The 26,322-nt window shown below is 52.4% G+C and overlaps 1 protein-coding gene across 1 annotated transcript in view; it reads left to right on the top strand.

Moving 5' to 3' along the window:
• The first annotated feature begins 12,409 nt into the window (after positions 1 to 12,409).
• The window catches only part of LOC137352897 (zinc finger and BTB domain-containing protein 7A-like), a 36,327-nt gene continuing 22,414 nt past the window's right edge, over positions 12,410 to 26,322 (top strand). Inside the window, exons 1-3 of the mRNA XM_068018743.1 lie at positions 12,410 to 12,530; positions 14,958 to 15,026; positions 23,478 to 23,537. The gene's annotated coding sequence lies outside the window, so the exon portion shown is untranslated. The remainder of the gene's footprint in view (positions 12,531 to 14,957; positions 15,027 to 23,477; positions 23,538 to 26,322) is intronic.

Genomic DNA, 26,322 nt, shown 5'->3' with positions numbered 1-26,322 from the left:
TGCCTCGGTTTAATGGGTCATCTGAAAGTTGGCACCTCCGACAGTGCGGCACTCCCTCAGTACTGACCCTCCGACAGTGCAGCACTCCCTCAGTACTGACCCTCCGACAGTGCAGCACTCCCTCAGTACTGACCCTCCGACAGGGCAGCACTCCCTCAGTACTGACCCTCCGACACTGCGGCACTCCCTCAGTACTGACCCTCTGACAGTGCAGCACTCCCTCAGTACTGACCCTCCGACAGTGCAGCACTCCCTCAGTACTGACCCTCCGACAGTGCAGCACTCCCTCAGTACTGACCCTCCGACAGGGCAGCACTCCCTCAGTACTGACCCTCCGACACTGCGGCACTCCCTCAGTACTGACCCTCTGACAGTGCAGCACTCCCTCAGTACTGACCCTCCGACACTGCGACACTCCCTCAGTACTGACCCTCCGACACTGCGGCACTCCCTCAGTACTGACCCTCCGACACTGCGACACTCCCTCAGTACTGACCCTCCGACAGTGCAGCACTCCCTCAGTACTGACCCTCCGACAGGGCAGCACTCCCTCAGTATTGACCCTCCGACACTGCGACACTCCCTCAGTACTGACCCTCCGACACTGCGGCACTCCCTCAGTACTGACTGTCCGACAGTGCGGCACTCCCTCAGTACTGACCCTCCGACAGTGCAGCACTCCCTCAGTACTGACCCTCCGACACTGCGGCACTCCCTCAGTACTGACCCTCTGACAGTGCAGCACTCCCTCAGTACTGACCCTCCGACACTGCGACACTCCCTCAGTACTGACCCTCCGACACTGCGGCACTCCCTCAGTACTGACCCTCCGACACTGCGACACTCCCTCAGTACTGACCCTCCGACACTGCGACACTCCCTCAGTACTGACCCTCCGACAGTGCAGCACTCCATCAGTACTGACCCTCCGACACTGCGACACTCCCTCAGTACTGACCCTCCGACACTGCGACACTCCCTCAGTACTGACCCTCCGACACTGCGACACTCCCTCAGTACTGACCCTCCGACACTGCGGCACTCCCTCAGTACTGACCCTCCGACACTGCGACACTCCCTCAGTACTGACCCTCCGACACTGCGACACTCCCTCAGTACTGACCCTCCGACACTGCGGCACTCCCTCAGTACTGACTGTCCGACAGTGCGGCACTCCCTCAGTACTGACCCTCCGACAGTGCGGCACTCCCTCAGTACTGACCCTCCGACAGTGCGACACTCCCTCAGTACTGACCCTCCGACAATGCAGCACTCCCTCAGTACCTACGAAACATGCCTTGCTCTCACTAGGCTGATTTCTTGCTCTGAGTGAGGAGATTCTTTCTCTTTTCTGTATTTACTGCCTGACAATATCGGACAGATACCAGCTCAAACCATCCATCATTGTGCTCAAAATGCACTGATCTGCACCTCCCAGCCCCACAATCTGGCCTCCACACATTCCCAAACTGGCATCACGTTTTCCACCGATGAACCTCCTGCCACCTCTGTGCAGTAGGTCCTCCTGCCCCCATTGACCTCCGATGACGGAGCCTCTATCTCCCCACAGGTTTCTGCAAACAGATCAGGGTGTCATCTGATTTTCAGCCTGTCCCACAAGCTGCCAGGAAACTGCCAGCAAGGGACTCTCCCCTCCACTGGGCACCCTCCCCTCGCCCCCTCCCCTTCCTCTGACTGCCTTGTGCTCGCCCTGACTGCGAAGCAGGGAGTGACTCCATTAACAAACCCAAACACTTCGACAACCAAACATCCCCCAACCCAGTTCCTGAACAAATCTACCCGTACCCCAGTGAGAGTCAGTGTGTGTGGGACCCGTACCCCAGTGAGAGTCAGTGTGTGTGGGACCCGTACCCCAGTGAGAGTCAGTGTGTGTGGGACCCGTACCCCAGTGAGAGTCAGTGTGTGTGGAACCCAGACTCCAGTGAGAGTCAGTGTGTGTGGGACCCGTACCCCAGTGAGAGTCAGTGTGTGTGGGACCCGTACCCCAGTGAGAGTCAGTGTGTGTGGAACCCAGACTCCAGTGAGAGTCAGTGTGTGTGGGACCCGTACCCCAGTGAGAGTCAGTGTGTGTGGAACCCAGACTCCAGTGAGAGTCAGTGTGTGTGGGACCCGTACCCCAGTGAGAGTCAGTGTGTGTGGAACCCAGACTCCAGTGAGAGTCAGTGAGTGTGGGACCCGTACCCCAGTGAGAGTCAGTGTGTGTGGGACCCGTACCCCAGTGAGAGTCAGTGTGTGTGGGACCCGTACCCCAGTGAGAGTCAGTGTGTGTGGGACCCGTACCCCAGTGAGAGTCAGTGTGTGTGGAACCCAGACTCCAGTGAGAGTCAGTGTGTGTGGAACCCGTACCCCTGTGAGAGTCAGTGTGTGTGGGACCCGTACCCCAGTGAGAGTCAGTGTGTGTGGAACCCGTACCCCAGTGAGAGTCAGTGAGTGTGGGACCCGTACCCCAGTGAGAGTCAGTGTGTGTGGAACCCAGACTCCAGTGAGAGTCAGTGTGTGTGGGACCCGTACCCCAGTGAGAGTCAGTGTATGTGGGACCCGTACCCCAGTGAGAGTCAGTGTATGTGGGACCCGTACCCCAGTGAGAGTCAGTGTGTGTGGAACCCAGACTCCAGTGAGTGTCAGTGTGTGTGGAACCCGTACCCCAGTGAGAGTCAGTGTGTGTGACCCGTACCCCAGTGAGAGTCAGTGTGTGTGGGACCCATACCCCAGTCAGTATCTTGGTGAGAAAGGAGTTGCATTGTGGAAGGCGTGGGGAGCAGCCGTTCCCGTTAGTTACCTCTGATTGAGAGTCTGCCCTGAGCAACACTGAGAGTGTGCGAGGGTTTAGTGGGTTTGCATAAGCAGAAAAGATGTGTCTAAACTTTCAGTATCAGTCAGGAGCTGAAGACATTCGGTCTCTCGGAGTGAGGGCGTGTAACAGGCAGAGTAACTGAAGCGGTTTCCGTATTGGCGAGTGAGCAGATAGCTAACATGAGAGAGCCCAGTGTTGTTCAGGTCCCACACACACTGACTCTCACTGGGGTACGGGTCCCACACACACTGACTCTCACTGGGGTACGGGTCCCACACACACTGACTCTCACTGGGGTATGGGTCCCACACACACTGACTCTCACTGGGGTACGGGTCCCACACACACTGACTCTCACTGGGGTACGGGTCCCACACACACTGACTCTCACTGAGGTACGGGTCCCACACACACTGACTCTCACTGGGGTACGGGTCCCACACACACTGACTCTCACTGGGGTACGGGTCCCACACACACTGACTCTCACTGGGGTACGGGTCCCGCACACACTGACTCTCACTAGGGTACGGGTCCCACACACACTGACTCTCACTGGGGTACGGGTCCCACACACACTGACTCTCACTGGGGTACGGGTCCCACACACACTGACTCTCACTGGGGTACGGGTCCCACACACACTGACTCTCACTGGGGTACGGGTCCCGCACACACTGACTCTCACTAGGGTACGGGTCCCACACACACTGACTCTCACTGGGGTACGGGTTCCACACACACTGACTCTCACTGGGGTACAGGTCCCACACACACTGACTCTCACTGGGGTACGGGTCCCACACACACTGACTCTCACTGGGGTACGGGTCCCACACACACTGACTCTCACTGGGGTACGGGTCCCGCACACACTGACTCTCACTAGGGTACGGGTCCCACACACACTGACTCTCACTGGGGTACGGGTTCCACACACACTGACTCTCACTGGGGTACCGGTTCCACACACACTGACTCTCACTGGGGTACGGGTCCCACACACACTGACTCTCACTAGGGTACGGGTCCCACACACACTGACTCTCACTGGGGTACGGGTCCCACACACACTGACTCTCACTGGGGTACGGGTCCCGCACACACTGACTCTCACTAGGGTACGGGTCCCACACACACTGACTCTCACTGGGGTACGGGTCCCACACACACTGACTCTCACTGGGGTACGGGTCCCGCACACACTGACTCTCACTAGGGTACGGGTCCCACACACACTGACTCTCACTGGGGTACGGGTCCCACACACACTGACTCTCACTGGGGTACGGGTCCCGCACACACTGACTCTCACTGGGGTACGGGTCCCGCACACACTGACTCTCACTAGGGTACGGGTCCCACACACACTGACTCTCACTGGGGTACGGGTTCCACACACACTGACTCTCACTGGGGTACGGGTCCCACACACACTGACTCTCACTGGGGTACGGGTTCCACACACACTGACTCTCACTGGGATACGGGTTCCACACACACTGACTCTCACTGGGGTACGGGTCCCACACACACTGACTCTCACTGGGGTACGGGTCCCACACACACTGACTCTCACTGGGGTATGGGTCCCACACACACTGACTCTCACTCGGGTACGGGTCCCACACACACTGACTCTCACTGGGGTATGGGTCCCACACACACTGACTCTCACTGGGATACGGGTTCCACACACACTGACTCTCACTCGGGTACGGGTCCCACACACACTGACTCTCACTGGGGTATGGGTCCCACACACACTGACTCTCACTGGGGTACGGGTCCCACACACACTGACTCTCACTGGGGTATGGGTCCCACACACACTGACTCTCACTGGGGTACGGGTCCCACACACACTGACTCTCACTGGGATACGGGTTCCACACACACTGACTCTCACTGGGGTACGGGTCCCACACACACTGACTCTCACTGGGGTATGGGTCCCACACACACTGACTCTCACTGGGGTACGGGTCCCACACACACTGACTCTCACTGGGGTACGGGTTCCACACACACTGACTCTCACTGGGGTACGGGTCCGACACACACTGACTCTCACTGGGGAACGGGTCCGACACACACTGACTCTCACTGGGGTACGGGTCCCACACACACTGACTCTCACTGGGGTACGGGTCCCACACACACTGACTCTCACTGGGGTACGGGTCCCACACACACTGACTCTCACTGGGGTATGGGTCCCACACACACTGACTCTCACTGGGGTACGGGTCCCACACACACTGACTCTCACTGGGGTATGGGTCCCACACACACTGACTCTCACTGGGATACGGGTTCCACACACACTGACTCTCACTCGGGTACGGGTCCCACACACACTGACTCTCACTGGGGTATGGGTCCCACACACACTGACTCTCACTGGGGTACGGGTCCCACACACACTGACTCTCACTGGGGTACGGGTCCCACACACACTGACTCTCACTGGGATACGGGTTCCACACACACTGACTCTCACTGGGGTACGGGTCCCACACACACTGACTCTCACTGGGGTATGGGTCCCACACACACTGACTCTCACTGGGGTACGGGTCCCACACACACTGACTCTCACTGGGGTACGGGTCTCACACGCACTGACTCTCACTGGGGTACGGGTCCCACACACGCTGACTCTCACTGGGGTATGGGTCCCACACACACTGACTCTCACTGGGGAACGGGTCCGACACACACTGACTCTCACTGGGGTACGGGTCCCACACACACTGACTCTCACTGGGGTACGGGTCCCACACACACTGACTCTCACTGGGGTACGGGTCCGACACACACTGACTCTCACTGGGGAACGGGTTCCACACACACTGACTCTCACTGGGGTACGGGTCCCACACACACTGACTCTCACTGGGGTATGGGTTCCACACACACTGACTCTCACTGGGGTACGGGTTACTGGTCCCTTTCCTACCTGATGTGGGCCGCAGTAGCACTTAATGTGGAATCAGTTTACCAAGAGGCCCATTCGGCCCCTCTCGAGCCTGTTACACAGGAACAGGAGGAGGCCCATTCAGCCCTTCTCGAGCCTGTTACACAGGAACAGGAGGAGGCCCATTCGGCCCCTCTCGAGACTGTCCCACCATTCAACGTGATCCTGTCTGATCTGTATCCGAACTCCCTCCACCCGCCTAGTCTCCCTGTCCCTCAGTCCCCTTGTCCGGAAAACCTCAACCACCCTCAGACTGAAAAAGATTCACTGACCTCCCTCTCCATCCCCCCTCCTCCCTCTCTCCAGCATCGACTGCTTTTTGTGGCAGAGATTTCCAATCTTCTACCACTCTTTGTGTGACGGTGTGTTTCCCAACCTCTCTCCTGATTGGCCGGTCTCTGATTTTAAGGTTATGTCCCACTTTGTCCGACACTGCCCCACCAGCGGGAACAATTCCTCCCTCTCGACCCGATTGGTTCCTTTCAAAATCCTAAAAGAAAACCTCAATCAAATCACCCCTTAACCTTCGAAATTCCAGGGAACGGAGTCTCGCCTTTCTTGTCGTCTGGGGCTTAGCATCTCTTGGGCAGGTTACTGACACACATCCTGCTGCTCCCAGCCATTCCAGCTCTGTTTCCCCGACATTCTGGGGCCTGGTGGGGACAGTTGCATTGCCATTAAATACACACAGGATGTGAATGATGCTGTAACCAATTCACGTGTGGCAATCAGGATGTCCTGTAGATTTACTGAGAACCCATCATTGATGTGAGTGAGGTCGCTGGCACGTGTTAGGTTAGATTGTTAATCGTGTGTTGTGCTGTGGTTTTACACAGTCTGGCTGCCCATGTCTCGTCCATTGGTCAAACTCACATCATCGCTGGCCGATCTGAAACCAATAACATCCTGGCCGGGTCAGACATGGCGGTCACTTCAATTCACTCCCTTCCTGAAGACTCAGATAGATAGAGAGAGAGAGGGAGCAAGAAAGAGGGACAGATAGAGAAGGACCGAGACTGCAGAGAGAGAGAGAGAGAGAGAAAGGGCAAGAGATAGACAGAGAGAGGGAAAGAGGGGTAGAGAGAATCAGAGAGAGGTAGAGAAGGACTGCAGAAAGAGATGGAGAGATGAGACAGTGAAAGAGGGAGAAAGACTGCAGAGAGAGGGCGAGAGAGATGGAGAGAGAAAGATGGAGAATTGGAAAGAGAGAGACAGAGACAAAGACAGAGAGGGAGAGATAGAGAGGGAAAGAGAGCGATAGAGTCAGAGAAAGAGAGATGGGGCGATAAAGAGAGAGATCTAGAAATAGAGAGAGAAATACAGAGTGTGATAGAGAGGCTGACAGAGAAAGTTAGAGAAAGGGAGAGAGATAGAGTTGGAGAGATAGAGAGAGACAGAGGACTGCAGAGAGGGCGATAGGGAGAGGGAGAGATGAGGCGATAGAGAGATGGAGAAAATATATATAGAGAGAGAAAGACTGGAGAGGAGAGATAGAGAGAGGGAGAGATGAGGCGATAAAGAGATGGAGAAATATATAGATACAGAGAGAAAACTAGTGACAGAGAGACGAAGAGATAGAGAGAGGGACAGAGAGAATGACAAGTGGAAGGAATGACAGAGGGAGAGACTGGGAGAGAGAGAGAGAGAGAGATGGATAGATAGGGATCGATCGATACAGAGAATGAGGGATAGATAGATAATAGAGAGAGGGATAGATAAATATTTAGTGATAGATAGATAGAGAAAAGGATATAGAGATAGATGATAGAGGGATTGACAAAATACACAGATAGTGAGACAAATAATGTTAAAGTAATAATTAAACTTTAAGAGCAACAATAACAGTAATTTATGTAGAAAAACAACCCAAGATGTGGGTTTGATATTACCATTCAATCACTGTTACACTCGTCTTGATGTGCCTGGGACAGGGTTAGTTTAATACTTCTGGTATGACGAATACGTGTCATTACGAATAAACGTGAATAAAAGACACACGCTGTTCACAAATCACACTTCATGTGCTCACGGTTTTTGTTCTGGCTTTGGGTCAACCTGTCAACCCCAATCTCGACATAATGCCCATTCAGTTTTGTTATGTCAACTGTCACGGTGCAGTAGCAAGCACTGGCCACTGAGTGGCTCTGCGGAATGAACTTCAGCAGATTTCCCCCCCCCTGACTGTGTGTGCAACTGACCTCGGGGCTCTGCCGGGGGGCTCGTACACATGAAGGTGAAGAGGTGTGACACATAATTTCGGGGGAGGGGCAATGTCTGAATCACACAGCACAGGAGGAGTCCATTCGGCCCATCGTGCCTGTGCTAGCTCTTTGAAAGATCTATCCAATTAGTCCCCACTCTCCCCCCGCTGCTCTTTCCCCCATCTCCCTGCAAATTTTTCCCCTTCCAGTATTTCCCCAATTCCCCCCTTTTGAAAGTTACTATTGAATCTGCTTCCACCGCCCTTTCAGGCAGCGCGTTCCAGATCACAACAACTCACTGCGTCAAAAAAATTCTCCTCCTCTCCCCCCCTCTGGTTCTTTTACCCATTATCCTCAATCTGTGTCCCTCCGGTTACCGACCCTCCCGCCACTGGGAACAGTTTCTCCTCATTTACTCCATCAAAACCCCTCATGATGAAACTCGTTTGATAAAATCTTCAGCTTAACAGGGACCCAAACCCATTTATTTAATCTCATAACCACTTGTTCATCCTCAATTTTCCAGACTCCTCCTTTGCTGACCATGTCTTCATCTGCCCCGGTCCCTGGAATTCTGGAATTCACTCCCTGGTGTCGGAAAACAGTACTGAGGGAGTGTCGCACTGTCAGAGGGTCAGTACTGAGGGAGTGCTGCACTGTCGGAGGGTCAGTACTGAGGGAGTGCTGCACTGTCGGAGGGTCAGTACTGAGGGAGTGCTGCACTGTCGGAGGGTCAGTACTGAGGGAGTGCTGCACTGTCGGAGGGTCAGTACTGAGGGCATGCCGCACTGTCTCAGGGTCGGTACTGAGGGAGTGCTGCACTGTCGGAGGGTCAGTACTGAGGGAGTGCTGCACTGTCGGAGGGTCAGTACTGAGGGAGTGTCGCACTGTCAGAGTGTCAGTACTGAGAGAGTGCTGCACTGTCGGAGGGTCAGTACTGAGGGAGTGTCGCACTGTCAGAGTGTCAGTACTGAGAGAGTGCTGCACTGTCCCAGGGTCAGTACTGAGGGAGTGCTGCACTGTCGGAGGGTCAGTACTGAGGGAGTGCCGCACTGTCGGAGGGTCAGTACTGAGGGAGTGCTGCACTGTCGGAGGGTCAGTACTGAGGGAGTGCTGCACTGTCCCAGGGTCAGTACTGAGGGAGTGCCGCACTGTCGGAGGGTCAGTACTGAGGGAGCGCTGCACTGTCACAGGGTCAGTACTGAGGGAGTGCCGCACTGTCGGAGGGTCAGTACTGAGGGAGTGCCGCACTGTCGGAGGGTCAGTACTGAGGGAGTGCTGCACTGTCCCAGGGTCAGTACTGAGGGAGTGCCGCACTGTCGGAGGGTCAGTACTGAGGGAGTGCCGCACTGTCGGAGGGTCAGTACTGAGGGAGTGCTGCACTGTCGGAGGGTCAGTACTGAGGGAGTGCTGCACTGTCCCAGGGTCAGTACTGAGGGAGTGCCGCACTGTCGGAGGGTCAGTACTGAGGGAGCGCTGCACTGTCGGAGGATCAGTACTGAGGGAGTGTCGCACTGTCAGAGGGTCAGTACTGATGGAGTGCTGCACTGTCGGAGGGTCAGTACTGAGGGAGTGCTGCACTGTCGGAGGATCAGTACTGAGGGAGTGTCGCACTGTCAGAGGGTCAGTACTGATGGAGTGCTGCACTGTCGGAGGGTCAGTACTGAGGGAGCGCTGCACTGTCGGAGGATCAGTACTGATGGAGTGCTGCACTGTCGGAGGGTCAGTACTGAGGGAGCGCTGCACTGCCGGAGGGTCAGTACTGAGGGAGTGTCGCACTGTCGGAGGGTCAGTACTGAGGGAGTGCTGCACTGTCGGAGGGTCAGTACTGAGGGAGTGTCGCACTGTCAGAGTGTCAGTACTGAGAGAGTGCTGCACTGTCGGAGGGTCAGTACTGAGGGAGTGTCGCACTGTCAGAGTGTCAGTACTGAGAGAGTGCTGCACTGTCCCAGGGTCAGTACTGAGGGAGTGCTGCACTGTCCCAGGGTCAGTACTGAGGGAGTGCCGCACTGTCGGAGGGTCAGTACTGAGGGTGTGCTGCACTGTCGGAGGGTCAGTACTGAGGGAGCGCTGCACTGTCGGAGGATCAGTACTGAGGGAGTGTCGCACTGTCAGAGGGTCAGTACTGATGGAGTGCTGCACTGTCGGAGGGTCAGTACTGAGGGAGCGCTGCACTGTCGGAGGATCAGTACTGATGGAGTGCCGCACTGTCGGAGGGTCAGTACTGAGGGAGCGCTGCACTGTCAGAGGGTCAGTACTGATGGAGTGCTGCACTGTCGGAGGGTCAGTACTGAGGGAGTGCCGCACTGTCGGAGGGTCAGTACTGAGGGAGTGCCGCACTGTCAGAGGGTCAGTACTGATGGAGTGCTGCACTGTCGGAGGGTCAGTACTGAGGGAGTGCCGCACTGTCGGAGAGTCAGTACTGAGGGAGTGTTGCACTGTCGGAGGGTCAGTACCGAGGGAGTGCTGCACTGTCGGAGTGTCAGTACTGAGGGAGTGCCGCACTGTCGGAGGGTCAGTACTGAGAGAGTGCTGCACTGTCGGAGGGTCAGTACTGAGGGAGTGTTGCACTGTCAGAGGGTCAGTACTGATGGAGTGCTGCACTGTCGGAGGGTCAGTACTGAGGGAGTGCCGCACTGTCGGAGGGTCAGTACTGAGAGAGTGCTGCACTGTCGGAGGGTCAGTACTGAGGGAGTGCTGCACTGTCGGAGAGTCAGTACTGAGGGAGTGTTGCACTGTCGGAGTGTCAGTACTGAGGGAGTGCCGCACTGTCGGAGGGTCAGTACTGAGGGAGTGCTGCACTGTTGGAGGGTCAGTACTGAGGGAGTGTCGCACTGTCAGAGTGTCAGTACTGAGAGAGTGCTGCACTGTCGGAGGGTCAGTACTGAGGGAGTGTCGCACTGTCAGAGTGTCAGTACTGAGAGAGTGCTGCACTGTCCCAGGGTCAGTACTGAGGGAGTGCTGCACTGTCCCAGGGTCAGTACTGAGGGAGTGCCGCACTGTCGGAGGGTCAGTACTGAGGGTGTGCTGCACTGTCGGAGGGTCAGTACTGAGGGAGCGCTGCACTGTCGGAGGATCAGTACTGAGGGAGTGTCGCACTGTCAGAGGGTCAGTACTGATGGAGTGCTGCACTGTCGGAGGGTCAGTACTGAGGGAGCGCTGCACTGTCGGAGGATCAGTACTGATGGAGTGCTGCACTGTCGGAGGGTCAGTACTGAGGGAGCGCTGCACTGTCAGAGGGTCAGTACTGATGGAGTGCTGCACTGTCGGAGGGTCAGTACTGAGGGAGTGCCGCACTGTCGGAGGGTCAGTACTGAGGGAGTGCCGCACTGTCAGAGGGTCAGTACTGATGGAGTGCTGCACTGTCGGAGGGTCAGTACTGAGGGAGTGCCGCACTGTCGGAGAGTCAGTACTGAGGGAGTGTTGCACTGTCGGAGGGTCAGCACCGAGGGAGTGCTGCACTGTCGGAGTGTCAGTACTGAGGGAGTGCCGCACTGTCGGAGGGTCAGTACTGAGAGAGTGCTGCACTGTCGGAGGGTCAGTACTGAGGGAGTGTTGCACTGTCAGAGGGTCAGTACTGATGGAGTGCTGCACTGTCGGAGGGTCAGTACTGAGGGAGTGCCGCACTGTCGGAGGGTCAGTACTGAGAGAGTGCTGCACTGTCGGAGGGTCAGTACTGAGGGAGTGCTGCACTGTCGGAGAGTCAGTACTGAGGGAGTGTTGCACTGTCGGAGTGTCAGTACTGAGGGAGTGCCGCACTGTCGGAGGGTCAGTACTGAGGGAGTGCTGCACTGTTGGAGGGTCAGTACTGAGGGAGTGCCGCACTGTCGGAGGTGCCGTTTTTCAGATGAGACATTAAACCGAGGCCCCCGCCTGCCCTCTCAGGTGGGTGTAAAAGATCCCCCCGCCCCTATTTGGAAGAAGAGCGGGGTGGGGGGGGGGGGGGTGGAGTTCTCCCCGGTCTCCTGGGGACAATATTTATCCCTCAACCGACATCAGTAAAAAAAAACTAGATGATCTGGGTCATTATCACATGGCTGTTTGTGGGATCTTGCTGTGTGTAAATTGCTGCGTTTCCTACATTACAAACAGCGAGCGCGCTTCAAATAAAGTCCTTCGTTGTGTGTGAGGGGGGCTTTCGGACGTTCCGAGGAGGTAGTGAGTTAGGGGGAAGGTGCAGGAGAAATGGAATTTGGGGTTTTATTCTCTCCACTCTCATCACAGGATAAAGTCAATGGGGGGGGAAGTAAAACTGAATTCCAAATTTCAGTCCCAGTTATAGTGGAAAATTGACAATGTTTTACAATATGGTGTGTGTGTGTGTGTGTGTGTGTGTGGAAGGCGGGTCCAACATTTACCCCCACCTCCTCCAGCTGCAGAACACACCTTTCAGAAAGATGTAGGTGGTGACTGACGGTTGCACACAGGGGTGAGAAAGAAAGAGTTGAGCTGAATCAGACATTGAGCTGACGCTGTAACTGGCAGACCTTTGGGGGAAAATTCATTCAAACTTTCAGAGAAAGGGGGAAGACGTGTAAGTATCAAATTCATTGCAAAAAAAATATAAAATAAAAAAAGAACTTTTAAATTATCAAAACCAGCCTGCATCAGTTCAAGCAGAGGGAGAAAAAGTTTCGCCAAAACTTTGGCAAAACTTTTCTCCGTTATAAAAATGAAAAGTTCGACCTGCGGTAGATTTGTGTCTTTTAGTGACTTTTAAGAGTTGGCGAGTGGTTTTTTTTTTTACATAGAAAAAAAGTGTGCGATTGAGCTGGGAGCAGTTGGTTCGTGTTTGGGACGTCCCGGGTTTATTTCGGGCTGAGAGTGCAGAGGGGACTCGGTTCTGACCCTTTGGCGTTTTGTGCTCACTGGCATCTGCCCGGAATTGGTGGAAACATCAACCTGACAGATGCAGAACGGATTGAATATAAAAAAAAAATGTTTAAAAAGCAGAAAGTGCTGGAAAGACTCAGCAGGAATTGTGAAGAGAGAAACACAGTTAACGTTTCGGGTCTGGAACCTTTCATCACAGAGATTTTTAGAGCACGGCAGGCGACAATGTGCAAGTCCTCCCTCACCGGACCCAGATGATGGGCTAATGACCTCTTTCTGTGCCGTAAAATACCCTGCTAAGAGACTGAAAGATTCCACTTCCCCAAAACTTTCCCACAAGATCCTCCTCTCGTTAAACATGGATTGAAAACGTAGTCAGTTCCAACTGAACCCCTGAATTCAGACTGATACTCCTCCCAATATCAGTACTGAGGGAGTGCTGCACTGTCGGAGGGTCAGTACTGAGGGAGTGCTGCACTGTCGGAGGGTCAGTACTGAGGGAGTGCTGCACTGTCGGAGGGTCAGTACTGAGGGAGTGCTGCACTGTCGGAGGGTCAGTACTGAGGGGAGTCAGTACTGAGGGAGCGCTGCCCTGTCGGAGGGTCAGTACTGAGGGGAGTCAGTACTGAGGGAATGCTGCACTGTCGGAGGGTCAGTACTGAGGGAGTGCTGCACTGTCGGAGGGTCAGTACTGAGGGAGCGCTGCCCTGTCGGTGGGTCAGTACTGAGGGAGTGCTGCACTGTCGGAGGGTCAGTACTGAGGGAGCGCTGCCCTGTCGGAGGGTCAGTACTGAGGGAGTGCTGCATTGTCGGAGGGTCAGTACTGTGGGGGGTCAGTACTGGGGGAGTGCTGCACTGTTGGAGGGTCAGTATTGAGGGAGCGCTGCACTGTCGGAGGGTCAGTATTGAGGGAGTGCTGCACTGTCGGAGGGTCCGTACTGAGGGAGCGCTGCACTGTCGGAGGGTCAGTACTGAGGGAGCGCTGCACTGTCGGAGGGTCAGTACAGAGGGAGTGCTGCACTGTCGGAGGGTCAGTATTGAGGGAGTGCTGCACTGTCGGAGGGTCAGTACAGAGGGAGTGCTGCACTGTCGGAGGGTCAGTATTGAGGGAGTGCTGCACTGTCGGAGGGTCAGTACAGAGGGAGTGCTGCACTGTCGGAGGGTCAGTATTGAGGGAGTGCTGCACTGTCGGAGGGTCAGTACTGAGGGAGTGCTGCCCTGTCGGAGGGTCAGTACAGAGGGAGTGCTGCACTGTCGGAGGGTCCGTACTGAGGGAGTGCTGCACTGTCGGAGGGTCAGTACTGAGGGAGTGCTGCCCTGTCGGAGGGTCAGTACAGAGGGAGTGCTGCACTGTCGGAGGGTCAGTATTGAGGGAGTGCTGCACTGTTGGAGGGTGAGTACTCAGGGAGTGCTGCACTGTCGGAGGTGCCATCTTTCAGATGAGACATTAAACCGAGGCCCCCGTCTGCCCTCTCAGGTGGGTGTAAAAGATCCCACGGCCACTATTTGGAAGAAGAGCAGGGGGGGAGTTCTCCCCGGTGTTCTGGGGACAATATTTATCCATCAACCAACATCACTAAAAAAAAACCCAGATGATCTGGGTCATTATCACATTGCTGTATGTGGGATCTTCCTGTGCGCAAATTGCCTGTTGCGTTTCCGACATTACAACAGTGAGCTCACAAAAAAAAAGTACCTCATTGTCTGTGAGGCCCTTCGGGATGTCCTGAGGTGGGGAAAGGTGCTAGAGAAATTCAGGTTTGCTTGGTCTTTTTAAAATGTCTTTCTGATTATTTTCTCTCCGTCTCTTTCTCGGTCTCCCTCAGTCTCTTTGCTTCTCTTTTTCTCTCGCTCTCTCCATCTCTTTCTCTCTCCAAAGGAGGTGTGGAGGAGTTGGAAAGTTGGGGCACTTTTTGTTGAGGAACTGGAGTCAGTTTGGTGTACTCTGCTCTGTGGACAGATACTTGGGGAAGTGAACAGAAAATCCCATTTGGTTGGTCACGCTGCTCGTGACATTGCTGCACCAGCCCTCCTCAGCCGCCCGGTCTTGCCGACCGTGCCAAACGCTTCAATCTAATATGGGGTGTGCCAATGAGATTATTGATCTGGCTCTGTGTGATTGATCCAGGTAATTGGCGTGTGTCTGATAGAAGAGACAGCGAGAGACGAAATAAGATGCATTAGTGACTACAGCCTGGTATGTATTTTATCGAAAAAGACTTTAATGAGGTGTGATCGTGGGAAGCCAGTGAAGGGATAAAAAACAATTGATGCGGTTTGGCAGAGAGACTCGCAGATCACCTGGTGTGTTCAAAAGACTTGCACTAAGTGAGTTACAGACTGGAATCTAATCGAGGGGTTCGGGGGGGTTTATATATAGAATAACAGATACCCGGGAGTGAGTTACAGACTGGAATCTAATCGAGGGGTTCGGGGGTTTATATATAGAATAACAGATACCCGGGTGTGAGTTACAGACTGGAATCTAATCGAGGGGTTCAGGGTGTTTATATATAGAATAACAGATACCCGGGAGTGAGTTACAGACTGGAATCTAATCGAGGGATTCGGGAGGTTTACATATAGAATAACAGATACCCGGGAGTGAGTTACAGACTGGAATCTAATCGAGGGGTTCGGGGGGTTTATATATAGAATAACAGATACCCGGGAGTGAGTTACAGACTGGAATCTAATCGAGGGGTTCGGGGGGGTTTATATATAGAATAACAGATACCCGGGAGTGAGTTACAGACTGGAATCTAATCGAGGGGTTCGGGGTGGGTTATATATAGAATAACAGAAACCCGGGAGTGAGTTACAGACTGGAATCTAATCGAGGGGTTCGGGGGTTTATATATAGAATAACAGATACCTGGGAGTGAGTTACAGACTGGAATCTAATCGAGGGGTTCGGGGGGTTTATATATAGAATAACAGATACCCGGGAGTGAGTTACAGACTGGAATCTAAGCGAGGGCTTCGGGGGGGGGGTTTATATATAGAATAACAGATACCCGGGAGTGAGTTACAGACTGGAATCAAATCGAGGGGTCCGGGGGGTTTATATATAGAATAACAGATACCCGGGAGTGAGTTACAGACTGGAATCTAATCGAGGGGTTCGGGGTGTTTATATATAGAATAACAGATACCCGGGAGTGAGTTACAGACTGGAATCTAATCGAGGGATTCGGGGGGTTTTATATATAGAATAACAGATACCTGGGAGTGAGTTACAGACTGGAATCTAATCGAGGGGATCGGGGGGGCAGTTTATATATAGAATAACAGATACCCGGGAGTGAGTTACAAACTGGAATCTAATCGAGAGGTTCGGGGGTTTTATATGTAGAATAACAGATACCTGGGAGTGAGTTACAGACTGGAATCTAATCGAGAGGTTCGGGGTGGGTTATATATAGAATAACAGAAACCCGGGAGTGAGTTACAGACTGGAATCTAATCGAGGGGTCCGGGGGGTTTATATATAGAATAACAGATACCCGGGAGTGAGTTACAGACTGGAATCTAAGCGAGGGCTTCGGGGGGTTTATATATAGAATAACAGATACCCGGGAGTGAGTTACAGACTGGAATCTAAGCGAGGGCTTCGGGGGGGGGTTTATATATAGAATAACAGATACCCGGGAGTGAGTTACAGACTGGAATCAAATCGAGGGGTCCGGGGGGTTTATATATAGAATAACAGATACCCGGGAGTGAGTTACAGACTGGAATCAAATTGAGGGGTCCGGGGGGTTTATATATAGAATAACAGATACCTGGGAGCGAGTTACAGACTGGAATCTAATCGAGGGGTTCGGGGGGTTTATATATAGAATAACAGATACCCGGGAGTGAGTTACAGACTGGAATCTAATCGAGGGGTCCGGGGGTTTATATATAGAATAACAGATACCCGGGAGTGAGTTACAGACTGGAATCAAATCGAGGGGTCCGGGGGGTTTATATATAGAATAACAGATACCCGGGAGTGAGTTACAGACTGGAATCTAATCGAGGGGTTCGGGGTGTTTATATATAGAATAACAGATACCCGGGAGTGAGTTACAGACTGGAATCTAATCGAGGGGTTCGGGTGGTTTATATATAGAATAACAGATACCCGGGAGTGAGTTACAGACTGGAATCTAATCGAGGGGTTCGGGGGGGTTTATATATAGAATAACAGATACCCGGGAGTGAGTTACAGACTGGAATCTAATCGAGGGGTACGGGGAGGTTTATATATAGAATAACAGATACCCGGCAGTGAGTTACAGACTGGAATCTAATCGAGGGGTTCGGGTGGTTTATATATAGAATAACAGATACCCGGGAGTGAGTTACAGACTGGAATCTAATCGAGGGGTTCGGGGGAGGTTTATATATAGAATAACAGATACCCGGGAGTGAGTTACAGACTGGAATCTAATCGAGGGGTTCGGGTGGTTTATATATAGAATAACAGATACCCGCGAGTGAGTTACAGACTGGAATCTAATCGAGGGGTTCGGGGGGGTTTATATATAGAATAACAGATACCCGGGAGTGAGTTACAGACTGGAATCTAATCGAGGGGTTCGGGGGGGTTTATATATAGAATAACAGAAACCCGGGAGTGAGTTACAGACTGGAATCTAATCGAGGGGTCCGGGGGGTTTATATATAGAGTAACAGATACCCGGGAGTGAGTTACAGACTGGAATCTAATCGAGAGGTTCGGGGGGGTTTATATATAGAATAACAGATACCCGGGAGTGAGTTACAGACTGTAATCTAATCGAGGGGTTCGGGGGGTTTATATATAGAATAACAGATACCCGGGAGTGAGTTACAGACTGGAATCTAATCGAGGGGTTCTGGGGGTTTATATATAGAATAACAGATACCCGGGAGTGAGTTACAGTCTGGAATCTAATCGAGGGGTTCGGGGTCGTTTATATATAGAATAACAGATACCCGGGAGTGAGTTACAGACTGGAATCTAATCGAAGGGTTCGGGGGGTTTATATATAGAATAACAGATACCCGGGAGTGAGTTACTGACTGGAATCTAATCGAGGGGTTCGGGGGGTTCATATATAGAATAACAGATACCTGGGAGTGAGTTACTGACTGGAATCTAATCGAAGGGTTCGGGGGGTTCATATATAGAATAACAGATACCCGGGAGTGAGTGACAGACTGGAATCTAATCAAGGGGTTCGGGGGGTTTATATATAGAATAACAGATACCCGGGAGTGAGTTACTGACTGGAATCTAATCGAGGGGTTCGGGGGGTTTATATATAGAATAACAGATACCCGGGAGTGAGTTACTGACTGGAATCTAATCGAGGGGTTCGGGGTTTATATATAGTATAACAGATACCCGGGAGTGAGTTACAGACTGGAATGTAGTTGTAAGTGGTAGCACAGCCTCTGCAGTCTTGTACAAAGCAGTGAAGTGAACAGTGTGGCGTGACCAAAGTGCAAAATCAGGAAACATTCGGCATCGAACACAATCGGCGTCACGAGTATGCATTGACAGGGTTTTTTTTCACCACAATCTGTAACCAACACGCATCTCCACTGCTCACTAACAATTACCCAATATCACTTTTCTTACCGAAATGCTACAGAGTCAACCACACCCTCCATACCACACACTACCCTCTCCGCACCCTCACTCGTTACGAAACCAGCTAACTAACGGCACTGAGTCGCTGGGTCTGTGCCTGACCCATCGCCCCACCTCCCCGCCCCGGTCAGGGTTCTGGTTTTGACCCCAGGTCTGCGAGCTGAGAGGTCGGTGGGGGTCAGACGTGTGGGGTCTGCAGCAGCTCCCCGCAATGCGCGCTGGTGACCGCGAGGCACCTGGAGCCTCCTGGCTGACCGTGAAAGAGGAAAATATATTTCATGAGAGAGAGAGGAGAGGGAGAGAGAAAGAGAGAGACAGAGACAGCGAGGGAGACTACCCACGGAGAAGTTACTAATCTCTGGAGTTGACACAGGGGTGTGGGTTGGGTGTACAATCGCTGAGTTTCCTGTTATTGCTAACTGTCGTGTAATGGTTTCGCATTGAGCTTGGAGCTGAAACGACAGAAGCAGCACACAGCCAAGCGCGCCTGCGGGTATCCAATCTACTGTTCTGGAGGTCCAGTAGACGCATTGAGAGCAGCTGAATGAATGGGTGGGGGGGTGGTCGGCGGTGAAACAAGAATAGTCTTGGTTTTCCGCAGCCCTCGGGATGTCCCGGGGCACTGTGACAGGCAGTGAAACTAATTCGGATAGCGTGTTCACTGCTGGCACTCAGGAAACTGGACAGCCGATTGGCGGTCAGCAAGATCCCACAAAGCAGCAAGGGCCAGATCGCCAGTTTTCGGGACGGACGTACTTGGGACCTGCTGGTCCCTCCGGTGTTTGGAGAATGGGGTCATTCCCTGTTGAGTAGCGGAACCCATTGATGATTCTCCCACCCAGCCATATCTCCACTGGCTGCCTCACCCACTCCTGGAATCCAGGTTGATGGCTCTCAACCAATAACGCTGCCTCTTCAACACTTCAAGAAAACCATGGTTCCAGTGGCACAGTGGTTAGCACCCCAGCCTCACAGCTCCAGCGACCCGGGTTCAATTCTGGGTACTGCCTGTGTGGAGTTTGCAAGTTCTCCCTGTGTCTGCGTGGGTTTCCTTCGGGTGCTCCGGTTTCCTCCCACATGCCAAAGACTTGCTGGTTGATAGGTTAATTGGCCATTATAAATTGCCCCTAGTGTAGGTAGGTGGCAGGGAAATATAGGGACAGGTGGGGATGTGGTAGGAATATGGGATTAGTGTAGGATTAGTATAAATGGGTGGTTGATGGTCGGCACCGACTCGGTGGGCCGAAGGGCCTGTTTCAGTGCTGTATCTCTAAAAAAAAAAAATACAGAGTAAAGCTCCCTCTACACTGTCCCCATCAAACACTCCCAGGACAGGGACAGCACGGGGGTTAGATACAGAGTAAAGCTCCCTCTACACTGTCCCCCATCAAACACTCCCAGGACAGGTACAGTACGGGGGTTAGATCCAGAGTAAAGCTCCCTCTACACTGTCCCCCATCAAACACTCCCAGGACAGGTACAGTACGGGGGTTAGATCCAGAGTAAAGCTCCCTCTACACTGTCCCCCATCAAACACTCCCAGGACAGGTACAGTACGGGGGTTAGATCCAGAGTAAAGCTCCCTCTACACTGTCCCCCATCAAACACTCCCAGGACAGGTACAGCACGGGGTTAGATACAGAGTAAATCTTCCTCTACACTGTCCCCATCAAACACTGTGTCACATAAACCAGCTCTCAATTAACACTGAACAACCCCAACTGCAGTCACACGGGCCATGGGACAGAGAGGCAGGGACTGAAATCAGAGAGAGGGAGAGAGGGACATGGAAAGAGAAGAGACTGGGGGAGAGGGAGAGAAAGGGAATGAGAAGTAGAGAGAGAGACAGAGAGAGAGTGACGGGGATGGGGAGAGAGAGAGACTGGGTAGTGAGGGAGACCTGAGAGACAGCAAGTGAAATAGAAAGATAAGACACAGAATGATGAAAAAGATGTGAGAGAGAGAGAGACGAGCAAAGTTTCTAGAAATGAAAACTCCGATTTTGGTCCGTTGAAGGCAGGTTCTTTGAACTGAGTAAGGGAACCACAGTTCCACTGTTACATTCTGCACCGTGTGCTTTTCAGATTGTAAATCTTTGTAAATGGGCTCGTGCAGGGTATCGGCAGGCGCTGATCGCTTGCATTGAGTGAAAAGCTGCAGACTCCACGCTGTGTCTCACAGTGCAGGGGTTAATGTACGGTCTGCGCAATGCACTCTGTGTGCCGCTGAGGCAAACCATTACTGTACACAGCCTACAAACCTCAACAGAGAATACTGTGAAACAACACAGCAACTTTGAGATCATAACTGTTACACCTTCATCTTAACCTCACAGCTACGAGCTTTACAAACCACCGGAAATATCAGCGAATGAATGTACAAACAGCCCTAACGCCTAGATTAGATTCCAGTCTGTATCTCACTCCCGGGTATCTGTTATTCTATATATAAACCCCCCCGAACCCCTCGATTAGATTCCAGCCTGTAACTCACTCCCGGGTATCTGTTATTCTATATATAAACCATCCCTGAACCCCTCGATTAGATTCCAGTCTGTAACTCACTCCCGGGTATCTGTTATTCTATATATAAACCCCCCCCGAACCCCTCGATTAGATTCCAGTCTGTAACTCACTCCCGGGTATCTGTTATTCTATATATAAACCCCCCCGAACCCCTCGATTAGATTCCAGTCTGTATCTCACTCCCGGGTATCTGTTATTCTGTATATAAACCCCCCCGAACCCCTCGATTAGATTCCAGTCTGTATCTCACTCCCGGGTATCTGTTATTCTATATATAAACCCCCCGAACCCCTCGATTAGATTCCAGTCTGTAACTCACTCCTGGGTATCTGTTATTCTACATATAAACCTCCCGAACCCCTCGATTAGATTCCAGTCTGTAACTCACTCCCGGGTATCTGTTATTCCATATATAAACCCCCCGAACCCCTCGAATAGATTCCAGTCTGTAACTCACTCCCGGGTATCTGTTATTCTATATATAAACCCCCCGAACCCCTCGATTAGATTCCAGTCTGTAACTCACTCCCGGGTATCTGTTATTCTATATATAAACCCCCCCGAACCCCTCGATTAGATTCCAGTCTGTATCTCACTCCCGGGTATCTGTTATTCTATATATAAACCCCCCCGAACCCCTCGATTAGATTCCAGTCTGTAACTCACTCCTGGGTATCTGTTATTCTATATATAAACCCCCCGAACCCCTCGAATAGATTCCAGTCTGTAACTCACTCCCGGGTATCTGTTATTCTATCTATAAACCTCCCCGTACCCCTTGATTAGATTCCAGTCTGTAACTCACTCCCGGGTATCTGTTATTCTATATATAAACCCCCCAAACCCCACGATTAGATTCCAGTCTGTAACTCACTCCCGGGTATCTGTTATTCTATATATAAACACCCCGAAACCCCTCGATTAGATTCCAGACTGTAACTCACACCTGGGTATCTGTTATTCTATATATAAACCACCCGAAACCCTCGATTAGATTCCAGTCTGTAACTCACTCCCGGGTATCTGTTATTCTATATATAAACCCCCCAAACCCCTCGATTAGATTCCAGTCTGTAACTCACTCCCGGGTATCTGTTATTCTATATATAAACCCCCCGAACCCCTCGATTAGATTCCAGTCTGTAACTCACTCCCCGGTATCTGTTATTCTATATATAAACCCCCCGAACCCCTCGATTAGATTCCAGTCTGCAAATCACTCCCGGGTATCTGTTATTCGATATATAAACCCCCCAAACTCCTCGATTAGATTCCAGTCTGTAACTCACTCCCGGGCATCTGTTATTCTATATATAAACCCCCCGAATCCCTCGATTAGATTCCAGTCTGTAACTCACTCCCCGGTATCTGTTATTCTATATATAAACCATCCCTGAACCCCTCGATTAGATTCCAGTCTGTAACTCACTCCCGGGTATCTGTTATTCTATATATAAACCCCCCGAACCCCTCGATTAGATTCCAGTCTGTAACTCACTCCCGGGTAGCTGTTATTCTATATATAAACCCCCCGAACCCCTCGATTAGATTCCAGTCTGTAACTCACTCCCAGGTAGCTGTTATTCTATATATAAACCCCCCGAACCCCTCGATTAGATTCCAGTCTGTAACTCACTCCCGGGTAGCTGTTATTCTAAATAGAAACCCCCCGAACCCCTCGATTAGATTCCAGTCTGTAACTCTGTCCCGGGTATCTGTTATTCTATATATAAACCCCCCCGAACCCCTCGATTAGATTCCAGTCTGTAACTCACTCCCGGGTATCTGTTATTCTATATATAAACCCCCCGAACCCCCCGATTAGATTCCAGTCTGTAACTCACTCCCGGGTAGCTGTTATTCTAAATAGAAACCCCCCGAACCCCTCGATTAGATTCCAGTCTGTAACTCACTCCCGGGTATCTGTTATTCTATATATAAACCCCCCGAACCCCTCGATTAGATTCCAGTCTGTAACACTCTCCCGGGGTATCTGTTATTCTATATATAAACCCCCCGAACCCCCCGATTAGATTCCAGTCTGTAACTCACTCCCGGGTAGCTGTTATTCTAAATAGAAACCCCCCGAACCCCTCGATTAGATTCCAGTCTGTAACTCACTCCCGGGTATCTGTTATTCTATATATAAACCCCCCGAACCCATCGATTAGATTCCAGTCTGTAACTCACTCCCGGGTGTCTGTTATTCTATATATAAACCGCCCGAACCCCTCGATTAGATTCCAGTCTGTAACTCACTCCCGGGTATCTGTGATTCTATATATAAACCACCGAACCCCTCGATTAGATTCCAGTCTGTAACTCACTCCCTGGTATCTGTTATTCTATATATAAACCCCCCCGAACCCCTCGATTAGATTCCAGTCTGTAACTCACTCCTGGGTATCTGTTATTCTATATATAAACCACCGAACCCCTCGATTAGATTCCAGTCTGTATCTCACTCCCGGTTATCTGTTATTCTATATTTGCACAGGTGAACAGGTGACCAAAGAATTTTGAACTCAACGTGTTGTCGGACCAGAAGCCAGTGTAGGTCAGTGAGGGACGTTGGTGCGAGTTAAGACACGGGGGGCAGCAGACGGCATTGTCACCTGAGACTGGTAATGAAGAAATGGGCAGTTGAAGCTTGGCTTCGTGCTGAGATGCAGAGCATTGAAATAGAATTTTTGTTGATTTACGGCAAAGGATTTGAAACAGAGAGATTAATGATTAATCTTTGAACCACACGGAGAGGCTATGCAGTGTTCGAAATTACTATTACACTCGATGAGATGGAAACTTCAGAGTCAAGACACCCAATATGTAGCTTGGGCCTGATGATGTTCACTGCACATAATCATTCCGGTACTCGATATGTTGGTTAACAGATTACTGGTCTTGTGAAAGTAGTCGAGATATTCTCTGTAGGCGTTTGGTCGTTTATTTTATGGGCATCACCAGTTTCTTGGCTCCTGTCTCTGCCTCTTGTCTGGAGAGCCCCCTGTTCAAACCCAGAACAGAAGCATTGTTAATTGCACCAGATCCCTCGACCTCACTTACCACCTCCCCATATCCGTCAATCCCCACCTACCCTCCTCCTCATATCCCTCAATCCCCACCTACCCACCTCCTCCTCATATCCCTCAATCCCCACCTACCCACCTCCTCATATCCCTCAATCCCCACCTACCCACCTTCTCCTCATATCCTCAATCCCACCTACCCACCTCCTCCCCATATCTTCCAATCCCCACCTGACACATCTTCTCCTCTATCCCTCAATCCCCACCTACCACCTTCTCCCCATTTCCCTCAATCCCCACCTACCCACCATCTCCCCATTTCCCTCAATCCCCACCTACCCACCTTCTCCCCATATCCCTCAATCCCCAACCACCCACCTCCTCCCCATATCCCTCAATCCCCACCTACCCACCATCTCCCCATTTCCCGCAATCCCCACCTGCACACCTTCTCCCCACATCCCTCAATCCCCAACCACCCACCTCCTCACCATTTCCCTCAATCCCCACCTTCTCCCCATTTCCCTCAATCCCCACCTAACCCACCTTCTCCCCATTTCCCTCATCCCCACATACCCACCTTCTCCCCATTTCCCTCAATCCCCACATACCCACCTTCTCCCCATTTCCCTCAATCCCACATACCCACCTTCTCCCCATATCCCTCAATTCCCACCTACCCACCATCTCCCCATTTCCCTCAATCCCCACCTACCCACCTTCTCCCCATTTCCTCAATCCCCACCTACCCACCTTCTCCCATTTCCCTCAATCCCCACCTACCAACGTTCTCCTCATATCCCTCAATCCCGACCCACCCACCTCCTCCACATATCCCTCAACGCCACCTACCCACCTCCTCCTCATATCCCTCAATCCCCACCTACCCACCTCCTCCTCATATCCTCAATCCCCACCTACCCACCTCCTCCTCATATCCCTCAATCCCCACCTACCCACCTCCTCCTCATATCCCTCAATCCCCACCTACCCTCCTCCTCATATCCCTCAATCCCCACCTACACACCACCTCCCCATATCCCTCAATCCCCCACCTACCCACCTTCTCCCCATATCACCCAATCCCACCTAGCCACCTTCTCCCCATATCCATCAATCCCCACCTACCCACCTCCTCCCCATATCCCCCAATCCCCACCTGCACACCTTCTCCCATATCCCTCAATCCCCACCTACCCACCTTCTCCCCATATCCCTCAATCCCAACCTACCCACCTTCTCCCCAAATCCCTCAATCCCCACCTACCCACCTCCTCCACATATCCCATCAATCCCCACCTACCCACCTTCTCCCCATATCACCCAATCCCCACCTACCCACCTTCTCCCAAATCCCTCAATCCCCACCTACCCACCTCCTCCACATATCCCCCAATCCCCACCTACCCACCTTCTCCCAATTTCCCTCAATCCCCACCTACCCACCTTCTCCCCATATCCCCAATCCCACCTACCCTCCTTCTCCCAATTTCCCTCAATCCCCACCTACCCACCTTCTCCCCATATCCCTCAATCCCCACCCACCCACCTTCTCCCCATATCCCTCAATCCCCACCTACCCACCTTCTCCCCATATCCCTCAATCCCCACCTACCCACCATCTCCCCGTATCCCTCAATCCCAACCTACCCTCCGTCTCCCCATATCCCTCAATCCCCACCCACCCACCTTCTCCCATATCCTACAATCCCCACCTACCCACCTTCTCCCCATATCCCTCAATCCCCACCCACCCACCTTCTCCCATATCCCTCAATCCCCACCTACCCACCATCTCCCCATATCCCTCAATCCCCACCCACCCACCTTCTCCCCATATCCCTCAATCCCCACCTACCCACCTTCTCCCCATATCCCTCAATCCCCACCTACCCACCTTCTCCCAATATCCCTCAATCCCCACCCACCCACCTTCTCCCCATATCCCTCAATCCCCACCTACCCACCTTCTCCCCATATCCCTCAATCCCCACCTACCCACCTTCTCCCCATATCCCTCAATTCCCCACCCACCCACCTTCTCCCCATATCCCTCAATCCCCACCCACCCACCTTCTCCCCATATCCCTCAATCCCCACCGACCCACCTTCTCCCCATATCCCTCAATCCCCACCTACCCACCTTCTCCCCATATCCCCCAATCCCCACCTACCCACCTTCTCCCCATATCCCTCAATCCCCACCTACCCACCTTCTCCCCATATCCCTCAATCCCCACCTACACACCTTCTCCCCATATCCCCCAATCCCCACCTACCCACCTTCTCCCCATATCCCTAAATCCCCACCTACCC

Source organism: Heterodontus francisci, chromosome 39 (genome assembly GCF_036365525.1).
Source record: "Heterodontus francisci isolate sHetFra1 chromosome 39, sHetFra1.hap1, whole genome shotgun sequence".
Taxonomy (NCBI): Eukaryota; Metazoa; Chordata; class Chondrichthyes; order Heterodontiformes; family Heterodontidae; genus Heterodontus; species Heterodontus francisci.
Note: the sequence above shows the minus strand (reverse complement) of the source record. Positions and strands in the feature narration are given on the sequence as shown.